Below are 12,072 nucleotides of genomic sequence, written 5' to 3' on the forward strand. Positions count from 1 at the left end.
TAGTTTATAAACAGATCTGAATCTCATGTTATCATTGTCATTTGTACAAAAAACAGGTGTAAATGTTACCAACTTGCAAATGGTCCACATACACCATGTTTCGGAAAGAACCAGACCCACCTACCTCCTTGGTTACCGGTGGTCTTATGGTAAGCCCAAAGGCCCCTGATGCGGGTTCTATTTCTGTGCTTGATTGGAGAGTAGGACTGGTAGGGTGCGTGCATTTCATATTTTCCCTTGCCTTGGCCTGAAAGACCTCAGCCCAGCTTACAAGCTGCCACCAGCTTCAGTGAACCACTTACTGCCGATGGAGGCATGGGGTGTGTCATTGCCGAAACGATGAAGCTTTGCTCGTCGTTGGTACCTTGATTAGTCCGACAGCTTTTGCTTCCTCATCCAGGTCTTACCTGTTGGATAAGTCTTCCCTGAAGAGAAGATTCGGCAGCTGGTTTCATTTTGTGTGTTTTCATGCCCCCTCCAATGTCACCCCTGATAGCGCTGTTCACTGCCGGCACTTTCAGGAACAATTTACAGGTGCATGGTATCTTACAGCCATCACCTGTTCCTGTAATGACGTGACGTGAGGTAACTGATGCTAGCAAAGCTTGTAGCGTGAGGGGAACTCTGGCCCCTTCCGGGTTTTCTGCCAATGGCTGGAACCAACTCTTCCGGCAGCAACACCTTCATTTGCGTGGATTCCCTTGAAGCCATGTGCATGTGCCCCAGTATGTTCCACGGACATACTTCCGAATTTGAAGTCAGTTACACACTGACCACTCGCACTCCCCTCCACAGAGAGGGAGATTCGTAAGCAGCCCTGAAACAGGTGCTGCCACAGGCCCCTGAGGATACCTGCGCTGATATGGCCCCTTCCAAGGACCTATATCAGGATGGAGCATCACATTTGTGGGATAAATGCCCGAGGGCACTATCCATGCTCCATCTGGGTTAAACGTCTGAGGACGTATCCAGGTATATCGTTGGGCAACCCTCCTGTCCTGACTCGTCCGAGTCCATAGGCCTACCCAACTTATTCTTGGATTTACCCCCTTTCTGGGGAACGACAGCAGTCTGGGCGCCGCTGACCACATTGTCAGTGACTTAGGTAGCGAACCCGACGGCCGTTGGCTACCCGCGCTTCCGCGGTCCGTGATCTGGATCTCCCCACGGTCCATAACCGGTTTCCCCGCGGCCCGTCCAGACTTTGCCCCGAAATTATCCACCAGGAAAAACTCTGTAAAAGAGATTCCTGCAAGAAAAAACAGAACCTGGAAATGAGTTCAAAACTTACCTGTAGGTTTAAACTTACCGCTGGAGGAGCAACGCGCCTGCCAGCCAGTCGTTGCGCAATGCATCAGATGTAATTGACGCACATGCGTGTTGACGGGCTTCTTCACGGAATCACTCACGTGACTCCGAAGTAAAATTGAATCTGGTTAGCAAAGGAACAGCACAATTTGGGATGAAATATTGCACAGGGGTTGGAAATACATGCTAAAATAAGTAGGGACCTGATTGTCATGCATATGTGTAGTGCATTCTGAGTGTAAGGAACACATTTCCCACAATGCCACTATGTTTGCACACAATATCCTTGATAATTGTAGGAACCATGTCGAAAGTGTGACTTTACCTGTGTGAGTGCCTTCCATGGTGGGAATTCTTCCAGGTTTCATCTGAACGTTGAAGGAATTAATGGACCAGAACATAATCTGGACTGAGTACCTAGGTATAGGAGCAAGGTTCCACCTCTGCAAAGCTCAGTTAGACTATGTGCTGATTGGAGTGGACATGCCAGGATAAATTTACCACACTTTATACTCCCCTTTCCAGATACAGTAGACAGCCATGACTCCAAAGAACTGAAAGATCTGGACCATCAATGTTTTGGGGAAGGAATCCTCCAAGGAACATTGTCTGGTAATATATCAGACATTCCCTTTAAAAAGCAGTTGAGTGATTCTTATTACTTCCATTATATTCTGCTTTCCTGGTCAATGTCTGGATTATTCTATTAATTCATATTCCATTCAATGTTGCAACAGGACCGTTAAATGTGCTCTGACCTGTTATATAGCAACCAGCCTTCTGAGATCTGAGGTTCCCACCTGCTTTAAAAGGGCATCAATTATACCGGTGCCCAAGAAGAGTAAGGTGACGTGCCTCAATGACTATCGACTGTGGCACTAATGTCGGTGGTGAGGAAGTGCTTTGAGAGGTTGATCATGGCACAAATCAACTCCTACCTCGACAAAAACGTCGACCCACTGCAGTTCACCTACCGCCACAACAGATGGATGCGATCTCGCTGGCTCTCCATTCTGCCCTGGACCACTTGGACAACAAAACCTCATATTCTGTTATTCATTGATTACAACTCGGCATTTAATACAATCATCCCCTCCAAGCTGGTTACCAAACTTGCAGAACTGGGTCTCTGCGCATCCCTCTGCAATTGGATCCTCGACTTCCTCATTCACAGACCACAGACTGTTCGAAATGGTGGAAAGGTGGCAGCCTCAATAACAATCAGCACTGGAGCACCTCAAGGCTGTGTGCTCAGCCCCCTTCTGTACCCACCCTATATTCATGACTACGTAGCTGATCTTAGTGCGAACTCCATCATCAAGTTCGCTGATGACACCACTGTTGTGGGACGTATCACTGATGGGGCCGAGCCAGAGTATAGAAGAGAGATCGACCGACTGACCAAATGGTGCCAGCACAATAACCTGGCCCTCAACACCAGCAAAACCAAGGAACTGATTGTGGACTTTGGAAGAGGTAGGATGGGGACCCACAGTCCCGTTTATATCAATGGGTCGATGGTGGAACGGGTCAAGAGCTTCAAATTTCTGGGCGTGCACATCTCTGAAGATCTCTCCTGGTCCGAGAACACTGATGCAATTATAAAGAAAGCACATCAACGTCTCTACTTTCTGAGAAGATTACGGAGAGTCAGTATGTCAAGGAGGACTCTCTCTAACCTCTACAGGTGCACAGTAAAGGGCATGCTGTAGAGAGCACAGTAGAGAGCACAGTAGAGTTGCATCGTGGCTTGGTTCGGCAACTTGAGCGCCCAGGAGCGGAAAAGACTACAAAAAGTAGTAAACATTGCCCAGTCCATCATCGGCTCTGGCCTCCCTACCAGCGAGGGGATATATCACAGTCGCTGCCTCAAAAAGGCTGGCAGCATCATCAAGGGCCCACACCATCCTGGCCACACACTCATCTCCCCGCTACCTTCAAGTAGAAGGTACAGGAGCCTGAAGACTGCAACATTCAGGGTCAGAAATAGCTACTTCCCCACAACCATCAGGCTATTAAACTCAACTCAAACAAAACTCGAAACACTAATACCCCTTTATCTGTTTATTTGCACTTTATCTGTATTATATATTCATGTGTGTGTATATATTAATATAATGGTATATGGACACACTGATCTGTTCTGTATTCATGTCTACTATATGCTGTTGTGCTGAAGCAAAGCAAGAATTTCATTGTCCTATCTGGGACACATGACAATAAACTCTCTTGATTCTTGAGTCTTGAATCTGCCTGCATGTTGAGGCATGTTATGTGCAAGCAAATGTATAATACATTGTTGCATTATGTGTTCTTACAATGAGTAGAAGTATATCCTAGGTAATTGACATTCTGGACCAATTAATATGACTTTTTTTTAAGATCTTAGAATATTTTGTATTGATTACAGATGTATTTTTGAAGAATATGACCAAACACGATTACAATGACTGTGAAATAATGATCGCTGCTATACTTAAGATACTACTACATATCAATAACCAGCAGCACTCAAGACAGTGGCATATCTCCCAGTGTGATGTAAAGGACTAAGCGAGACCAAGAGATACACTGAAGTGGATTTGAATCTCTTTAATTTGATTCAGAAATAATAATAAAATACTCGAAAACCATAAATGATGATCATTTCCATTACTTTCTAAATTCCACCACAAGATATTCAAAATGATCCGGATTTGAAATATAATTTGCATTAGAAGGACCTGGATTTTTCATCTTATTTTGGCCTTTATTCAGCCTACACATTGCCTTATATTTTTGTATCATTATAGACAACTTAAACAGTTGCTGAAAAGTCCTGGTCATTTCATTAAATAATCAAAAATATCTTTAAAAACTTTTAATTTCTGTTAAATGTTAGCAGATGTGTTGATGCTCAGTGTGATAAATATCTTTTTAATAAGACCATAAAGGTGTCTAAAGTTTGCCAACACTCAGCCATACCTGCTTTCTCCCATCATTCTCATCATTCTTTCCAATTCATGCTAAAGACTTGACATCTTAACTAAACATCACCCACAATGTCCCTGAAATAGTCACCCTAATTTTGTTATGATTTCATGCTAATCCACTTCACCTACAAATTTTTCACCATAGCCATCATGGATGTTATGGGCCTGTCCCACTTTGGTGATTTTTCAGCGGAGTGCCGGTGACTGTCAAGTTGACGGCAGTGCCTGAAAAACCGGGAACTGGGAAGGAGACTGGCAGAATGGAACACACGCACATACAAAACATTGCATAGGCGGTGGCCAGGGCAAGCGGGGAGTGCTGTCTGAAATTCACACGGTACAAAGCCAAGGTGATACAGACACCCACAGCGATGACCAGGAAGGTTGCCGCTGTAATTAAGATGGCTAGCTCAGTGTACGGTAAGTTCTTTAAAGGAGGGGAGAAGGGGGAAGAAGTGGAGAGAGGGAGGGAGAGGGGGGAGAGGGAGGGAGAAGTGGAGAGAAGGGCAGAGAAGGAGTGGAGACAACTTTTAAGAAGCCAGATAACTTTTAATAAGCCTGAGATACACATCTGTGAAGTTCGGCGGACATATAACCATATAACCATATAACAATTACAGCACGGAAACAGGCCATCTCGGCCCTACAAGTCCGTGCCGACACAACTTTTTTTCCCTTAGTCCCACCTGCCTGCACTCATACCATAACCCTCCATTCCCTTCTCATCCATATGCCTATCCAATATATTTTTAAATGATACCAACGAACCTGCCTATCCACTACTTCCACTGGAAGCTCATTCCACACCGCTACCACTCTCTGAGTAAAGAAGTTCCCCCTCATGTTACCCCTAAACTTCTGTCCCTTAATTCTGAAGTCATGTCCTCTTGTTTGAATCTTCCCTATTCTCAAAGGGAAAAGCTTGTCCAAATCAACTCTGTCTATCCCTCTCATCATTTTAAAGACCTCTATCAAATCCCCCCTTAACCTTCTGCGCTCCAGAGAATAAAGACCTAACTTATTCAACCTATCTCTGTAACTTAGTTGTTGAAACCCAGGCAACATTCTAGTAAATCTCCTCTGTACTCTCTCTATTTTGTTGACATCCTTCTTATAATTGGGCGACCAAAATTGTACACCATACTCCAGATTTGGTCTCACCAATGCCTTGTACAATTTTAACATTACATCCCAGCTTCTATAGACATTTAGCATTACCGGTCGGTTATCCTTGGTTCTGAAAACTCCTGCCTCAATGAACCAATGAAAATGACCGTTCAGCAAAGGCGATTAGCTTAAACTACCTTCGACTACCTCGACTACCTACAACTACATGGTGACCCTACTACAACTGCACCTACGACTACAGGATTATCGATTTTCTCCATGGTGACCAATTTTTGGTCACAAAAAGATTTTCAACATGTTGAAAAATTTGTGGCGACCATACTTAGGCCGCGACTAGTTCCCAGAATGCGGGAACCCTTTGCGACCAAGAAGGAGACTCACCAGAGACCATCGAGTGCAGAGTCTCAGTCACTTGCCTCAAAAGTCGCCTAAGAGGGACAGGCCCATTAGCCTTCATGTTGCCCCTCTATACCAATAATTATTCTACCATTCTCCAGTTGCCCACTACCCCCATCCTCCCCCCCCCCCCCCCCACACACCCACACAGAAATATTGAGCACTTATATAGCATGGCAGGCATCGATTTAAAATGTACCACATTTCAGATGTTTTTAAATTAATAAGCCAAAGCAAAATAATGTATATTAAAGTTCTCTAATGCCACATTGTAAAGGGCACAGTGATATTCAGAATACTACCTTTTATGTCTCCCAGTTTAGACCTCAACTTTTCAATAATCGTCTCAATTTCTATACTATATTCTCAATTAAATATAATGAGTGGTGCTCCTGGTGTGAATGGTTTTAAGTGATCAGGGAAGGAAGCTATAAAAAATCAAACAGCAAATGAGAGCATAGGACAGAATAAACTAATGAGTGTCGATAAATGGATTAGGAATAAGTAATGGCATCAAGGGAAAATACTATAAAAAGATGATTAAATATAAAGTTAAATGTACAGCAATCGGAACACGAGAAACACAGCAATGCAGACTCTATCCATAATAACATAGTGTAGCTGAAGCAATGATAATGGGAGGAATCAATTATTGTAGAGATTAATTGAGACAGCTGAAAGTCAGTACCGGAATGAATCTTTGCAGAGAACAAATATACTTAGAAAATGTAAGGGATGAACACCAGAGGAAGGAATAAACAATTTTTTTAGAGACTAGACCAAGTGCAGCCCCGTTGGGTCTACTTCCCCAAAGCACCCGTTCCCTACCCGTAGCCCCCACGGGAGGCGTGGTCCTCCAATTCAAGCCGTTCCCGAATGTAAGTTTCCAGCACTCCCCTGCATCCCTCAGAATGCTCTTTAAATAAAAATTCAATGGCACTTGCCCTGCGTGTTGCAATAGCAATTTTTTCCCCCTCCTTCTAGCTGAGCCATTGTGACGTCATCAGATGAAGCTGGTTGTTTTAAATTCAAAGTCTTTTGACTTTTTAAAACTTTAAACAGTAATAAGTCGAGAAATAAAACATAAAATTTTCAGTGAAGGTGAACTCGCCCTCGAGAGGAAAAATGTGAATCAGAATATGTAAAAATCTTGTGAAAGTTGGCATTTTTAAAGCTTTAATCCATGAATAACGCATCAAATATAGGATGAAATCTTCAGTGAGGCTGATCACTGCTAGCCAAGCCATTGTGACGTAATCAGTTGAAGCTGGTTGTCTTAATTTCAAAGTCTTTTGACGTTTTTAGACTTTTAATCAGTAACGAGTCGATAATGTCGAGTAATAAAGCATAAAACGTTCAGATAAGGTGATCCCGACTTCGAGGGGAAATATGTCAATTGGAATATGTAAAAATGTTATCATTACCACGTTGTATTTTTGCAAATATGTAAAGACAAACACATATACACACACGTACAATATCAGACTTTTAAGAAGTACTAGACCCTGTTGGGACTGCTCCCCCAATGTACCCATTCCCTACCCGTAGCCCCCTATTGCACTTGCCGGTGGCCGATTGGGAAAGGGGGAGATGCAGCGAGACCTGGGTGTCATGGTACACCAGTCATTGAAGGTAGGCATGCAGGTGCAGCAGGCAGTAAAGAAAGCGAATGGCATGTTGACTTTCATAGCAAGAGGATTTGAGTATAGGAGCAGGGAGGTTCTACTGCAGTTGTATAGGGTCTTGGTGAGACCACACCTGGAGTATTGCGTGCAGTTTTGGTCTCCAAATCTGAGGAAGGACATTATTGCCATAGAGGGAGTGCAGAGAAGGTTCACCAGACTGATTCCTGGGATGTCAGGACTGTCTTATGAAGAAAGACTGGATAGACTTGGTTTATACTCTCTAGAGTTTAGGAGATTGAGAGGGGATCTTATAGAAACTTACAAAATTCTTAAGGGGTTGGACAGGCTAGATGCAGGAAGATTGTTCCCGATGTTGGGGAAGTCCAGGACAAGGGGTCACAGCTTAAGGATAAGGGGGAAATCCTTTAAAACTGAGATGAGGAGAACTTTTTTCACACAGAGAGTGGTGAATCTCTGGAACTCTCTGCCACAGAGGGTAGTTGAGGCCAGTTCATTGGCTATATTTAAGAGGGAGTTAGATGTGGCCCTTGTGGCCAAGGGGATCAGAGGGTATGGAGAGAAGGCAGGTACAGGATACTGAGTTGGATGATCAGCCATGATCATATTGAATGGCGGTGCAGGCTCGAAGGGCCGAATGGCCTACTCCTGCACCTAATTTCTATGTTTCTATGTTTCTATGTTTGCCCTGGGTGTTGCAATAGTGATTCGCCCTCCCCCTCCTGTGGGGTGAAAAGTTCAGAGTGTTCCTGTGTCACAACATTGGATCGAAGTGTGTTGGAAGCTGGCAGGAATGATTTTAACAGTAAAAATCTTGTGAAAGTTGGCATTTAAAGCTTTAATCGTGAATAACATGAAATATAGGATGATATCTTCAGTGAAGGTGATCACTGCTATCCGAGCCATTGTGACATCATCAGCTGGTCATTTTTAATTCAAAGTATTTAGATTTTTAAAAACTTTAATCAGTAATAAGTCGAGAAATAAAGCATAAAATGTTCAGTGAAGGTAATCTCCGCCTAAAGGGGGAAAAAAACGAATAAGAATATGTAGAAATCTTGTGAAAGTTGGCATTTTTAAAGCTTTAATCACGAATAACGTGAGATATAGGATGAAATCTTCAGTGAAGCTGATCACTGCTAGCCGAGCCATTGTGATGTCATCAGTGAAAGCTGGTCATTTTAAATTCAAAGTCTTTTGATGTTTTTAAACTTATTACTTACTTTTAATCTGTAATGAGTCGAAAAATAAAGCATAAAATGTTCAGATAAGGTGACCTCGGCCTTGAGGGGGAAAATGGGAATCAGAATATGTAAAAATGTAATCGTTACCGCGTAGTGTTTTTGTGAAGATGTAAAGACAACCACATATACGCACACATATACACACACATATACACATGTACAAGATCAGTCTTTTAATTAAGTATATGATATGATAACAGTAATAGCAGGAAAAATGGATGCACCTACCAAGGCAACAGAGATAGAATCTTGTAGTTACTGAAAATTGATAACAAAGAACCAATAACAATTACAGGAACAGTCTACAGTCTTCCCAACGGTGGAAGAGATTGAGGAAGAAGCACACAAACAATTAAGGGAAATGCCCTAAAAGTTTAGAATAATAATTATTGGGGACTTTATCCACTCCAAAAATAAAAGACAAAAGGAGTGATAGAAATGAATTCCTAAAATGCATACAGGGCCCACATCCAACCCATGCAAAAAGCCTGGCCAGGGAGGATTTAGAATCACATAACAGAGAATATCTTAGCTTTAAAACAGTAATTAAGAGACGTGGTATTTCTTGAAAACTGTCAATAAATTGGATAAAAACTGATTTTGAAGGATTAAATGGAGAATCTAGGAAAATACATCAAAAGGTAAAATGGAAAATATTCTTAACAATCCAAGGAATGATACTCTTTTAGATGAACAAGAATAAAAAAATGACAAATGAAACAAGAAAAAAAATCATCCTTCAGTTGAAGGTCAGTTGAGAATATAATCCGGTAGCTAGCAGCTTCACATTGCAGTCTGTTTCCAAAACTGGATTCTATTGAAATCCATAGAAGCAAAGTTTGAAAGTAGAACATGGGACTAAGTCACAAAGTAAATTACTCCTCGTCGCAATTAGCCATATGACAATTGTTGCTGCTCTCTAATAACTGGTTCTAGATCAATAGGAAAAAGGTTACACAAAAAAGCTGGAGAAACTCAGCGGGTGCAGCAGCATCTATGGAGCGAAGGAAATAGGCAACGTTGCAGGCCGAAACCCTTCTTCAGACTGATCGGGGGCGGGGGTGGGCGGGGACAAGAAAGGAAAAAGGAGGAGGAGCCCGAAGGCTGGGGGATGGGAGGAGACAGCAGGGGGACTGAGGAAGGAAAAAGGTTCATGTTTGGTTAACTGGAAAACAACCACCAGAAAGAGCTTAGGTCTCTCATTTTGAAAGATTTTGAAAGAATTTTTCACTTAGGATGCATTTGCTGATCTTTGTTCAACCCAGAGTTTGTTCCTTATTACTGCATGAGGGAGATACTGTGCCCAAGTATCCTTGTAATTCACTGAAAGGATAAATGAACCAATGTTGTGATTAGGAAGGAACTGCGGTTGCTGGTTTGAACCAAAGATAGACACAAAACACTGGAGTAACTCAGCGGGTCAGGCAGCACCTCTGGAGAAAAGGAATAGGTGGCGTTTCAGGTCGAGACCCTTCTTCAGACTGAGAGTCACGTTCTCCTGTTCTCCTAAGATGCTGCCTGACCTGTTGAGTTACTCCAACATTTTGTGTCCATCCTCAATGTTAGTGTTTACAAGGTGGACTGGGGAAAAGTTTCAACTACCTCAAGAGGTTCTCAAAGCCTATTCAAAAGATATGCATCATCCACACCAAATCATAAGAATCCCTGCCCCCAAATCACTCATACCATTAAGATGCCTCGAGGGGGAGGAAACTTTTTCTAATCTCTTACCTCAACGGAGATGTGATTTTTTTCTGTATCGTATCTCCGTCTGCGCTGCAGCCTAACATCGACGAGTTGGCGGCCTTTGCTGAAGACCAACTTTTGAGAGCTCCACCATGGGGAGCTGGCTCGAAGGGACGAATGGCCTCCTTCTGCACCTATTTTCTATGTTTCTATGTTTCTATGAGCCTATGGGACTTTAACATCACAGAGCTCGCGATCCCTTTGCCAGGGTTCGACCTCGGAGCTCCTTTTGCCTTCCATCACAGTGAGGAACGTGGGGAATCCATTGTGGTGGATGTTTATGTTAACTTTTATGTAGTTGGGTGTCTTGTTGCTTTTTTTCATATGGCTGTCTGGTAATTCGCATATCACTGTATCTTAATTGGTACATGTGACAATAAAAGACCTATGAAACCTTTGAAAAGGCTCTGAGTATTTTGACCATTTTCAATAGGAGCATTTGTAAATGAAAATCACAGAAGAATGTAACTCTCATAACAAAACATCCACTCAACCCATGAAGATCCATCTGTCCTACCTGTTTCAGAGTCTGCAGATAACACAAAGGGTTAATTGATTACCTCTGAACCCACAGAATTTTATCGAAAGTATGTTATCCTTGACTTCAAGAGACTGTTAAGAAGAAACATTGAACATAGAACATACAACATTACAGCACAGGAACAGGCCCTTTGGCCCATATTGTATATGCCAAACATATTGCTTAATTGAACTAATCTCCTCTGCCTGCACGTGATCCAATAGAATATAGAACATTACAGCAAAGAAACAAGAGGTTAACTAATCTGAAAATCTTAAAAACATAGTCTTTGATCATTCTAATCTGTCACAAGCCAAATATATGATTATATCAATAATTATTGCATTCTCTATTGATTCATGCTGAAATTATTTGCACCGCATACAAAATCAAATTTATGTTCTTTTTTTCTGTTCTAGAACCAAAGACCATAGCTTCAGAATAAAAGTATGTGCCTTTAGGAAGGAAATGAGAAGGAACTTCTTTAGACAGAGGGTGGAGAATCTGTGGAATTCATTGCCACAGAAGGCTGTGGAGGCCAATATAATAGTAAGATTAAACGAGAACTTACCAGTTTGAAGTTTGATCTTTATTTTAAGAGGAGTAACGTTGAGGGAATACGTGAAGAACCCCACTAGGACGCATGTGTGTCATTCTTCAAAGCAGCGGTGTGGAATCACAGATAACTATAATAACTAAACATAGTAAGATTAGAGAAGAGATACCAGTTGAGTATATGATCAAGGGTGGGAGCGGAGGGCACGCATTCCCTCAATGTTACTCCTCATAAAATAAAGATCAAACTTCAAACTGGTAAGTTCTCGTTTAATCTTACTATTTTACTTCGGAGTCACGTGAGTGACTTTGTGAAGATTTTAAAGCTCTGTGATTTCATGCCGTGGAACAAGTCCATGCCTCACTTCTGCCTTGATTGTGGGGAGAATAGTGTTAACATCATTAGATATCAATACGATATTGAACAACAAAAATGTTTTTATTAAATCCAAATCATAACCCCTATTTATGGGTAAAATCATAATAGTGTTTCTGCAAATGTTCCAGGTTCTATGACCGGTTTATGATAAAATCGTTGGAATGTTCTTTCCGTTGACCAT

Source organism: Leucoraja erinacea, chromosome 1 (genome assembly GCF_028641065.1).
Source record: "Leucoraja erinacea ecotype New England chromosome 1, Leri_hhj_1, whole genome shotgun sequence".
Classification (NCBI taxonomy): domain Eukaryota; kingdom Metazoa; phylum Chordata; class Chondrichthyes; order Rajiformes; family Rajidae; genus Leucoraja; species Leucoraja erinaceus.